At 34.1% G+C, this 13029-nt stretch overlaps 1 long non-coding RNA gene across 1 annotated transcript; it reads right to left on the bottom strand.

Moving 5' to 3' along the window:
- Positions 1-8363: 8363 nt before the first annotated feature.
- Positions 8364-9843, bottom strand: LOC147498276 (uncharacterized). The gene is made up of 3 exons (XR_015194264.1): positions 9538-9843; positions 9374-9436; positions 8364-9289 (listed from the first exon to the last, which is right to left on the bottom strand). It is a non-coding gene; the product is annotated as an uncharacterized LOC147498276 (long non-coding RNA).
- Positions 9844-13029: the final 3186 nt, after the last annotated feature.

The following is a 13029-nucleotide window of genomic DNA, read 5'->3' as shown; positions in this document are numbered from 1 at the left end:
TGATCATATATGATTCTATGTGATCTTTTGTTGTAATTTTCACTTTTACTAATTAATTTCGCTCTCGGTGTCTTTCTATCAATTTTTTTGGTCCGAGATTTGTAGTTCAACACCTAAAGATTCTTCGCGGGATGCTATCTACTTGATCGTCATAAAAAGGTATGTTATGGTTAGCTTCAACTTCCTTAACTCCAAAAGATTTGCTTGCTCATTGTTTGTGGAATTGGCAATTTAATGTTAACAATACAGCCTATGATGTTGATTTCTTTTTAAATCTCTACTACATGCCAAAAGTCTAATTGTGAGTAGCTTCCTCGAGACATCACTCAATAAGTTGTGTATATCATAACACCATTTGCTATTCAGAAGTCGATTTCCTCAACATCTTACATTCAGGAGTGTCATCAAAAATCCCCAAGTACATAACCACAATAGTGGGCAAAGGGGAAATATTATCACAGAATTCAATTTTTGACTACATTTTTGTGTTATGCTTCTATGTTCTTTAGTACCAGTGTTATGTTACTTTATATAATTTTTTCATAAGCATAGAAGTATATGTGAGATTTCCTTATCAAGGGAAATCTTTGATCTACTAGCAGTATCTTTTGATTCAAGCAAAAGTTTTTTTTTTCTTATGTCTTTAGAGACATTTCCTCGATGATATATGTATATATATTGGTTTTAGAAGCGTATTTTTTTGATGTTATATATGTATTTTGGTTTCTTTCAGAAGTTATGCATTATCTCTGTTCATGTATTTCCTATTTTTCTTCTTTTGTATCTAGCACAGCCTTTAAATGTGTTATCTTTTAAGTCGTTCGGTTGCACCTCTAATTTCCTATGGGATATGACACTCTATAATTCCATGATTTCAATCTACATAAGGTGTGGTTATGAAAATGATGTTTTTCAACTGTTTGTATTGACCTTGAGAGGTAACATCTTACCAACAAAATTCACTTTTAGCATCATTTTGTAATATGAATAATGAATCCTAAGGTTGAGCTCTAGACTAGAATTCTAGACTTATTTTTGTTATTTGTTCTCACATTAGATGATATATCAATTGAAGCTTTTGTCGATAAAGCTGTATTTAGAGATACTATGAACTAAAGCAATTAATAGTTTTAGTTTTACTTACCTAAATTTAAATACAATTGGTAGCATCCACATCTAAATGAGCAAAGTCGAGTTCTATACTAGTTTAACAAAATGTAATTCCCTTTCTTCTTTCCTCTTATAATGAAGAAAGTTAGTCAATTGTCTGCCTTTTGTATTTGTTTTGGTTTGCTATAGCGCTTTAATTGTGTCTATCTTAATTTTTTATGTAAGGGTTGTCTAGGACTAATATTTTTAAATTGGTTGTCGTATATATTATACTTTATGTATCTTAAATTGGATCTTTAGTTCAATGGAAGAGCACTTAATTGATGGTGGTTCAATAGAAATACATCTCAAGTGATGGGCGGTGGTTCAAATCCACCAAGGTCTTATCCATTAATCTGAGTTAATTTAGGCAGCTTGGATTGTAATCAACCTGTAACAATTTAGATATGCCAGAAAAAAAGAAGTAGTAGTCATGAATTAGAATGCTCATTCCAACATGAAAATGGTAACTCCCAACTCGCTTTCAAGCTGTTCAAGATCAATCTACTAGGCCACTAATTGTAATTCGCTTTGGATTATCACTTGCGATCTAAATCACTTGATCTATAGTCTTTCAGTCTTGTGTGATGTTGTGTATAATAAACATTGTGTATTCTGTGAGTACCGTCAAGTCGAGTCAAAGGTCTTGGTTGATACTCGAAAATGCTCTGATTTCAGATTGACACCATAGTCATGAAAGATGATGATTCATGGGATTTTTCATCATTGAGTTGATAATAATTGAGCCTATGAAAGTTGAACTCCAGGTCATAGATTGCTAGCTAAGTGCCATCAGGTCGAGTGCTATGTTCTAGTCGGCGTGCAAAATAATCAAGTTTAGAATTTTTAGTATGGTCGTCTCTAGCACAAGTGTCACACACCAAATTTTGAGTAATCAGATATTCAATCAAAAATTCACATTTCCGACTAATATCTAATCACTCAAGACCTAGGGTGTGAACTGTGAACGACACATATGTGTCCACGTCTAGATAAACATAATTAAAGCATTTAAAACTACAAATGTAATCTCATAACCAACTCAATCATGTAAACTTCAAATAAATAAACAACCAACTTCCAATAAATATCCATTAAAGCTCCACCTCCATTATCCAAATAGTCCATTACATAATTTTGACCAACGTAAATTAGTATTCCAAATTACAATCCTTCCAAAGGTAATAATAAAGAAAAACTAAATACAAATATGACTCCAAGGCTTAGCGAATCCAAGTCCAATGTCTCACTTCACTGCTCTCCACCAACTACACTCCCAAGAACTGATCCCCTTTACAAAACAAAAGCAAACATGGGGTCAGCAAATTGAATATGCTAGTGCGAGTGTCCTAAATGCAATGCTCATGATAGCTCATAGCAATATAACACACATTATCACCCTGAAGATACATATACCATGTCTTTATCATATCATTCGGCTATGTTAGAGACATCGATCCCTTGTCACCAACCAACAAGAGAAATTTAGTTTCTCTTAACTTGCAATCTTTGAAATACATAACAATATATTACATAAATTAATATAACATTGTAACCAATTATCTAAATAATAAATAAAATAAATATATACAATATCTTAGCGCTTCACTACCTAGAGTGAGCTTAATCCATATAATAAGGATTAGATAGCCCACCCTCCTGCAAAAACATGGTTAATTCAATGATAACAATAAACATACCAATATCACATAAATCCACATAACCAAGGTTTACGTCACATCTCTTAGTGATGAAATACGTTATCATCACGAGTATATGAAATGTCCATCTTAGTCTAGTAAAGTCATAGTTATTCTAATGATTTCACATCTATATAATATATTAATTACAACAAACAAAATAAAATTCCAAGATCAAAAGTCTTCTCGTGCAATATTTCTTATTTCACTCTAGAGAACTATGCTTTTCACAAACTAACTCAATTGTCATGCCAACATGCCAATATTATCAAAATCACACTTGAGATAGATACATAACAAATTTCAGGTTGTATAAAATTATGCACAATAACTGAAAACAAAAATAAACTCATATAATAAACCATTTTCCATTTACTACTTAACCAATACCAAGAGGCTCATCTTTCCATGCCTCGACTGACATCCCACCGTCGGATAAGCCTCCAATCGTACTGGGTACAACTACTATGTGTGCTGAATATACAAATCAAAGGTGAGGAAAATCCATGATTGCGTCATTCTTCATCTACGCCTAACCTTATGATTGCGCAGTGCAGTTTTCTGGCGTAGTTTATACTACGACCAGTCACGCTTATACATGCCTCGATAGGAATCCAACCGTTGGGTCTACCTATAAGTTCAGTATGTCATACTATAGTATTTTGGAAAGCTATAGATCAAATTGGAGATAAGTACGAGTTCGGGAAGGTCTCCATCCAAGAAGTACTAAAAGTACTAAAAGACTGCGCTATGCAGATTTTAAGTGTACTATCACTGTTTATCTTCCTCATATAAACCCATACATTCTAATATGGCTTCCTACTTCTACATTCATATAAACAATAAATATACGAGCAACATATCATGTTTCTATGAAAAACCAAAAGCCTAACTCACCTTGTTGAAAAAATACAAAATAAAGACAATAAAAATAATCTTTTATCTTTCTTCTTTCTTCTTCCTTATTGGCTTCTTCTTCTTCTTCCTCTCTTTTTTTGTTCTTAGAGGCTAGGGTTTTCAACTTTTTGAAAAAAATAATAATAAAATCTATTTTTGAATTTAATTAAAACCTAAATATTAAAACACGCAGGTGCCGACTAGCAAAGTCGGTAAAACCTTAGGGTGATGATACCAGAGATCTAGGGCTCGAACCCCACCAGCATCAAAAAGTTATTGATCTCATTTAAAAACAGGCTTACCAATAAAAAAAATATATTAAAACACCTTTTTCTTGTCATTATGAACCTCCAAATGGTCCAAAAAGGGCCCACGGTTCATATACCAACATTGTTTGGGGTTTCTCATTAATATGGGCTAAAAATACTGGTTTTTAAATATATTACAACAATATATATTTTATTTAAACAATTATATAAATATGAAAAATGCGGGCGTTACAACAAATCATAGAGAGGACTAACATGGAATACTCCTTGCAGAAGATTGGTAATGACTCTCTAACTGGAGTGCGTCAATTACTGAATGGTAAAATGTGCCTATGTGAAAAATAAAACATGCACACATATTGTTCATGATAATTTAACATAGAAAGCTAGAACTTTTGGTATTACTGATTTACTAAAGTGATCTATAATTTGTCATAGAAATTATTGCTTGCTCGGAATCTAATCAGGTCGTAATGTCATACCTCTAGTGATAAATGCGGTATAAAATATATGCATATGGCTCAGGTCGTCACATACCAAGTGTAATTGCGACCTCACTGTACGTATTGCGACCTCACATACCAACTAATAAGAAGTTAAGTAATCCATGTAATACCAAGTTCTTTTAAACAAAGATGATTGTATTCAAATAAAATACAGTTTCTAGGAGATACTAGGAGATACGTCTCCTTAGAAATGGTAATTCTTGGGCAAAATAGCAATATCATAAATGTAAAATATGCAATTTAATATAGCAAGTTAAATTCAGCAACACAAGCAATGAACATAGTTTTATGGAGCTAGACCAGAAGATATAAACGACTCAAGAAGTCAAAAGAAAGTGTTTAAGAAGAAAACGTATCTGTTCGACCCAACTTGTTGTTTACTGTTTCCGTGCTTAACTTTTGCGAATGAAATGAGACGATATGATACCCCGCCTTCAACTTTGATTTTCATCCACAACTTTTTCGATTACCTTGTTTCGTGGGCTTGGAAACAATCAATTTGGAAAGACTGAATTTTGATTTCTTCAAGAAATCAAACTAGACACGGCGCCAATGTAAAGGTTAGATTTGGTGATTAGCTTTACAATCAATGAAATGGGATTAGATTGTGGATTTGACTGAACTCGGTCAGATCGAGTTGCCTACGTATTGAGTTCTTTAGTGAACCCGAATCAAGTCGGATGTAGTTCATAAGGATAGATTTTGGAGGTCGAGAATGTGACCTAGAAAGAAGATGAAAGATGGAGCAGAGGCATAGAATTTTCTCCCCCTCCCTGATTAGTCCTTCCCTCCTCATTTATATCCCATGACCTTTGGTTAAGCCCCTTTGATGTGGGACTTGAATGAGTTTAAATGAGTGCATGGCTGTTGTTACAGAATTGTTATAATTGACTGTCTTTCCTTCTCTGAGCGTTACAAGACCTGGATGAGGTCTGATATGAGCGACTTGGCTGAGGTCCTGATATAGTTTTGTGATGAGTTGTGCTGGACACGTGTATAATATACATTAGTTGTGTATATTAGTCCCCCATAGTTCTAAATCTTTTCATGAAAGTAAAGTTCTTGAATTTTGGAGAATTGTAAAGGATGAACTTGCATTGCCTCTTTTAATCGATTTATATGAGAAAACTGGACTTAAACCTCTGCCATGCTTCATGCACCTTCCAGCTGAACTCAAACTAAAAATATTGGAATTCCTTCCAAGTGATAATGATGTCGCCATGGTTAGTTGGTTGTGTTTCTTCTGAGCTGAGGTATCTCTCATCAGACAGTGACTTGTGGAAGCAAAGGTATGAGGAGGAGCTTCCATTGGTGCCTCCACGGGCTCTTTTACAGTGGGCTTTATATTTGAGAATGACGATGGGTTGTTGTAAATTGAAGTTTCTTTTATGTAGGGATAGTTGTTGAATCTATAAGATATTAAGTTTTTTTAAAGAAAATGAGTAAATTCATCACATGAAACTTAAAAACATAGCTTTTTTTTTTTTTTTTTTTTTTGGCATGCAAGTAGGGATATTTTATTACTTATAAAAAGAATGTTACATCGAGAGAAGGAATACAGCTAGAGAGATACTAAGTTAATGTATCCAGCCTAGTTAAACCGTTAATAAGGCCTATATGGGCTTTCGATGGCCTTGATGTAACTCGGTCTAGTCGAGCTCCAAAGAGTCTCATCCTGGATCAGAGAAGATCCTCTCTTTGCAACAGTATCAGCGCCAAAGTTGGCCTCCCGGAAGGTATGGGACAGGCGCCAATGCACAAGCTTTTGTGTTGCTTTAACTCGTCGAGCTTTAAGAAGCTATGTTGAACATAGCTTCTATTGACATTTTCTTGTTCCTTGTAACATAAAATTACTTGTTGGAGTATATATATTAATTAAAGCACTTAGATCATCTTCAATGCATACACTAGGGGTGAGAATTTGGCCCTAACGAACCTAACCCAACCCTGATCGACCCAGCCCTAAGCCCTATAAAGCTCTTGCAACTAAAACCCTCACATAGTTTAGGGCAGGGCCGGCCCGACCCTAATTCCTTCTAAGACAGGGCTAGGGCTAAGGTTCTGAAACATAGGTCTGACCCTAATTCAGCCCTCATTAGCCTTAACCAAGCCCTAGTTATAGTTTGACACTTTAACTATAAATATACATACTAAATTGTCCAACTCTTTGTTAAATATTTTCAATTAAAATAACATTGTCCTTTGTAATTTATCACTTAGAGGGGGTACTTCCAATAACTTGTCTTATATAACAAAAACTTGTCAACCTAATTGTTTCTATCTCACAACTCCAGAACTCCCAATCTAACATAGCAGCCAAAAAGAACAATGAGCACTAGCCTAATAAAAAATAAGACTTTATTCCTTTGATCATCAAATCTCCTGATCCCTTATACTCTACTATTTCACTCTCTTTAAAAGGTATCTCTCTCACTTATTATTCTCAATTTCTTTTCCCACTTACTTCTTATAAATTATATCTTTATTCACATGGCTATCTCTTTCTACTTAATTAATGTGAAAACAAGTTCACATCCAAGCCAAGTTCTCTCATGTATTTGTTTGTACTTTGTTATAACTGTGGAGATCATATTTATTCATCAAAACTAATTACTCAAAAATAAATAAATAACTGTTTAAAAGACTGGTTTCATACTGAGGAAGGGTTACAAGATGAAGATTTGGAAGACTTCGAGGCACACATGTTAATGGAAGATCAGGACCTGTAATTTTGTATGTGCAGCGATCCTTTTTTGCGTAGGAGAATCTTTTGGACTTGGAACTTATTTATTTTGTAGCTATCTCACAAGGTTCTCCCACTTTTTGTGACTCGGTTTTGTAAATGGATATAGATTGTAACATTTTATATTGTGGATGTGCATTTTAAATTGTTGAACTTATCCGGGATTATTACTAGATTGGTGGGACTTTGAGTTTGTAGATTTCTGTACATTTTTGTAATATAAATGAGTTTTAAAACTGGTACAGTAAAAAGAAGAAAATATATAGGTCCGACCGTAAAGCCCGGCCCTAAAGTCTTTAAAGAGGGCTAAAGCCCGGCCCTAAAGCCTTTAAAGTGGGCTTAGGGTAGGGTCAGGGCTTGAGATTTAGACTTATGACCCGGCCCGACCCAACCCTATGCTGACTTTAGGGCAAGGCCGGTCCGACCTTAATATCTGAAGGGCTTTAAATGTTTAGGGCCGGGCTAGCCCGGCTCGGCCCATTGCCCACCCCTTGCATACACTTCATTTAAAGTCCAAAGTGATGTCATCAAGTTAAAATATGATGTTAGTTGAAGTATTGAAAATTATCTACACACTACTAAAAAAAGGCTTGTTGTGTCACTTTTTAAAAGTGACACAACAAGTCTGATGTGTCGGGTTTTTCAGATTTATAAAGCGACACAAGTAGTGGTGACACAACAGGTTTTTGTCAAACCGACACAATAGATATAATACTTGTGTCGGTTTTTAAGTATAAACTGACACAACAGGTATACTACTTGTGTCAGTTTTAGTATTTCACAACTATAAATTTGCTCTGGGGAAAACACAAATCGACACAAGAAATAAAACTGTTGTGTCGGTTCTTTAAACCCCACAAAATTGGATCCCTTATTGTGTTAGTTTTTCTTGTGTTAGTTTTAGTAGATCACCTGTTTCGAAAAAAAAAATGTAGAACAACAATTGACCTATATAAAAGCATTGTCATCCACATAAATATAACAAAACTAACAATCTAAAAAACAATTTCATTATCCAACATCACTTTACAACCAACCAACCAACTATCCAAAATACAAAACGTTCACAAAACCCACAAAATAAAACCTAATCAGCCTAGTCTAACACCATGTGAGAAAATGAAAGCCATCCATCTAGCCTTCATCGCCGCATTCTATTAAGTTCAATTTACAAAAAAAAAAAAAAAAACAAAAAAAAGAAGTAATTAGGTTTAATATATCGTAAAGCGACAAAATTCGTTATAATACAAATTGTTGAATAAAGTCATTGAAGTCATGATGAAGTACACCTATTTGACTATTTCACTGGTCTTGTACTTGTACTTTCTAGCCAGCTACATCACCTAAGTTAGTCAAGAAAAAAATTGATGGATAAGAAATTTTTTTCCATAACATACTCAAAAAACGCATCACTATACAAATATGTCATATAATTAGAACCTAAGCAATCAATTGGAGCACCACTAACCTTGAAAAGTTCGAGGGAGGGACCCCAAAGTAGGTTCTTCAAGTTCAACCGAGTACATTTCAAATCTTTAAATTTGCTCAACTATATAATAGGTTTTCTAACATTCTGTTGAGCCTAGCATTGCCTAAACAAAGACTAATCCATTAAATTAAACCAGTAAATAAGAATATTTAAAGACAACTGCATGACTAAAGATTTAGTACATACTTTGTCAATTTAGGTCGCATGAGTTCAGTAATTTTTTTCAGCCAATTAACTATTAGGGATGGCCAAACTATTAGTCGAAATTGCACTGAGGAAAACTCAAATGACAATTAACTATTTTTTTCAGTAAGCACCAAGACGTTTGCTATCAAAATTGCACTGAGGAAAACTCAAATGACAATTAGTCGACGCATTTGCGAACACTGAATTACAGTAGACTACTTTCCAATGAACAAGCATTATGGAAGAACAATTTTTTTTGGCTTAAGTTTCAGAAGAACCAGAACTCACTTGTTCGTGACCCCACAATTTCATGAATCCACGCAACCACCACTTAAGTGCCCAGCATAAATCTGAACAGAGATAAAAATCAGTAATTACAAAAACTCCTTCCCAACTATTGGTACCTAAATATAGACGAAAGGGGAATGGGCTACCTCACTGCATGCATGATGAGCGCAATTTGTCCAATCCAAGTCAATCACCAAGTAAAGAAACAACTGAACATATAGCATTCATTGTTTAACTAATTGTTTAACTCTAAGCTTAAAAACAGGAAAAAAAAAAATCTACCTTTGGATTGTTTAGCAGACAAACTAACCTTCTTATGATGATTGAATCCAGGCCTCTTCTCTCTAGATACGTACACTAGACGAGGCAATTCATTTCCAACTTTACAGAGAAGAGTGTTGTGCATTCAGACGAATATTAGAACAACTAATCAAAATTTGTAACAAGAATTACAAAAGTCGGATAATGTACATCTGAATCATTCCATGGTGATCTCTAACATTATTTTCAGACCATGGGGTTCCATCCTGCATAGTCTAACCATGGTATTGATCCGGACATTGAATTCCTCATACAGAAAGCAGAATCTAAGAGAGGAGAGAGAAAGAGAAATCAAGAACATTACTTGCAAATCCTTGAAGTCGGAGGCAGAAGACCACTTCACTTTTTTTATCCAAGAAATTGGGCCTAACACCCAATTTTGGAGAAAATGAAGTCTAGGTGAGTAACTCACAAGGACAAATTCTAGCAATTAGTAACTCCCAGACCCACGATTTCAAATTTAGTAACCCAAGGACAAAATAAGTTGGCCCGGCCATTTTATTTTTTTTAAATGCCAGTTATACCCTTTCGTAAAAATAATCTTCAAGGACAAATGGCCCGGATTTAAAATAAATATTTTCCAATTTTACCCTTTCTGTCATTTTACTATGAACAATGAGTGTTCATACTTTCTGCTGGTGTATGAACAATGATTGTTCATATCCAAATAGGTGAATGTACCTTATACAATATATTGACTATGAACATTGAATGTTCATACCAAAAGGACTATGAACATTCAATGTTTATACCCAATCAATGTTCATACCCAAAGACTATGAACATTGAATGTTCATACCCAAAATGTTCATACCCAAAGGACCAAGGACTATGAACATCGAATGTTTATACCCAAAAGACTATGAACATTGAATGTTCATACTCAATCAATGTTCATACCCAAAGACTATGAACATTGAATGTTCACTATCCAAGGACTATGAACATCGAATGTTCATACCTAAAAGACTATGAACATTGAATGTTCATACCCAATCAATATTCATACCCAAGGACTGTGAACATTGAATGTTCATACCCAAAGGACTATGAACATTGAATGTTCACGATGAACATTGAATGTTCATATCCAAGGCCTATGAATATCGAATGTTCATACCCAATCAATATTCATACCCAAGGACTGTGAACATTGAATGTTCATACCCAAAGGACTATGGACATTGAATGTTCACTATGAACATTGAATATTAATACCCAAAAGACTATGAACATTGAATGTTCATACCCAATCAATATTCATACCCAATGACTGTGAACATTCAATGTTCATACTAAATACACCAGGTCGTTTCGTCTGGGCCAGGCCGTTAATTATTTCGCGTAAGGGGTATACTTGACATTTCATCTACCCGATCCATTTTTTTTTCGCGTCAAGGGTATACTTGACCTTTCATCTACCCGGTCCTTGAGAGTTACAAAAATAAAAAGGTGTCCTTGAGAGTTACTTTTTCGGCATTTTTGTCCTTGAGAGTTACTCCCTGTTTTTTATCCTTGAAGACCCTTAAGTTTATTTGTGCCTTGGCCCATAATCTTTATTTGATGTGTTGGTTTGCTAAAATACTTGCAAAAACTTCAAACGAGACCAGGAAGAAGCGACATAATAACTCCTTTATATTGTGTCGTCTAATATAAAAGCGACACAACAACAAATTATCTTGTGTCACTCATCTCAAAAATGACACAACAAACCCTTCTCTAAACGAAACCAACACAACAGACTTTTTTGTGTCACTTTTATATTAGACTTTTAAGAAGTGACACAACAAGCCATTGTTTTAGTAGTGACACCAACACACACACACTCTATAGAATGAAACTTATCTTATAGACCAATTGGACACTTAAGCTAAAATATTGTGACCACTCTCTACTTGCCGGCTAACACCCCAAATCTTTCTTCAATATTTGACCCCTAAAATGAAACGTAGTGATACAAAAGTAATAAAATTGGTTGTTTGCACATATGACAAGTTGGGGCAGCATGGGCAACTAGCTAGTATAGAGTGGCACTTGATGATAGAGCAAATCAAACTCTATATTTGACCTTGAAAATGGAATGTGGTGAGTTGTCAACTTGATATAGAGCATGGGTTGGTGTGGAAAATTTGAGCTGCCCATTCAGCATGTATGACTATAGAGTAGCATTGAAGATGCTCTTAGGATCTTTCTTGGTTCTCATAAACTCCTATTGAGTGAGAGTTCCTAGGCGCTACTAACTTACAAACTACATATATATGAACCTAACTAAATTCCTACAGACTTATAGCAGATTGACCAACACTGATAGATACTCCTAGCTTGTACAACTTTAATGAAAAGTTTATTTTTCTACAATTATCTATATCTGGATGCCAACACCTTCATTTATCAAAACTGTGTTCCTGCAGATAGAATTTGAATCCATCGTCATTCGATTTTGTAGTGGGATGCTTTTCAAGTACTTTGTATCATAGACTACTGGAGCTTTATTTGCCATATCATGCAAAGTGTAAACTCTTGCACAATAAAGTAGCACAGTTTGGTTACTACTGTATGTTCTCTTTTTTGAATATAGAGCTAAAGAATCACTAAGGTACAACTAAAAAAGATAGTTTAAAATCTTTAAATACCTAACAAGCAAGACTAATATTTGTTGTTGCTACTGATCTTCCATAAAAACCACAACTAGATTTCTCTAACCTATTCTTACGTTATCAATTATTTATTTTCTACTCTCACATATATATTCATACAATATATAGAGTACGAAATCGTTCCACTCTTAACTCTCTAGACTTAAATGAATTCAACTAATCAAACACAAGGAAACAATGGTGAGAGCAATATTTATGGATGTGAATTTATACAAAGAAACTAAAAATATGAATTTAACTTATACTAATTTAATTAAAACAATTGAATATGACTTGAATAAAATATGGAGAAGAATAGAGAGAGATTGAAATCCACTTTTTAATTTCTTAACATGCTAGCATAGATTTGTATAGAAAACCCTAGTCTAGATATTCTCACACAAGGTTAAAATATAAAGACTAGATATTTAATGATCCCTAATTACTTTATACTATCTCTAGTCATAAACTAATTAGCATGAGAGAAAGCTTGTTCCCATTCTCATAGCAAACTCACTATTCTCTAGTTTAGGTTAAACTCTTCTTATCTCTAAGTCAAGAAAAACTTAAACTTGAAATTCTAACTAACAATTCTATACTAACAAATCAAGTCATCATCAAAGCTTCATTGAAACCCTCTCTAATAGAGGTTTAGCTTTGATTCATGGGACTATCATGAATAAAATAATAAGAAGAAGACATAATAGAAAGAAAAATAATTGAATTAAATAATAATAATAACTTGAAGGTATTTTAATGGAGGTTTATGGAGGCTATAATTATAAACCCTAATTACTTAATTAAACTAAACTAAAGAAAGGGGAGAGAGAGAGAGCTAAATTATT

This window comes from Coptis chinensis, chromosome 5 (assembly GCF_015680905.1).
Source record: "Coptis chinensis isolate HL-2020 chromosome 5, ASM1568090v1, whole genome shotgun sequence".
Lineage (NCBI taxonomy): Eukaryota > Viridiplantae > Streptophyta > Magnoliopsida > Ranunculales > Ranunculaceae > Coptis > Coptis chinensis.
This window is presented reverse-complemented; position numbering and strand designations above follow the sequence as displayed.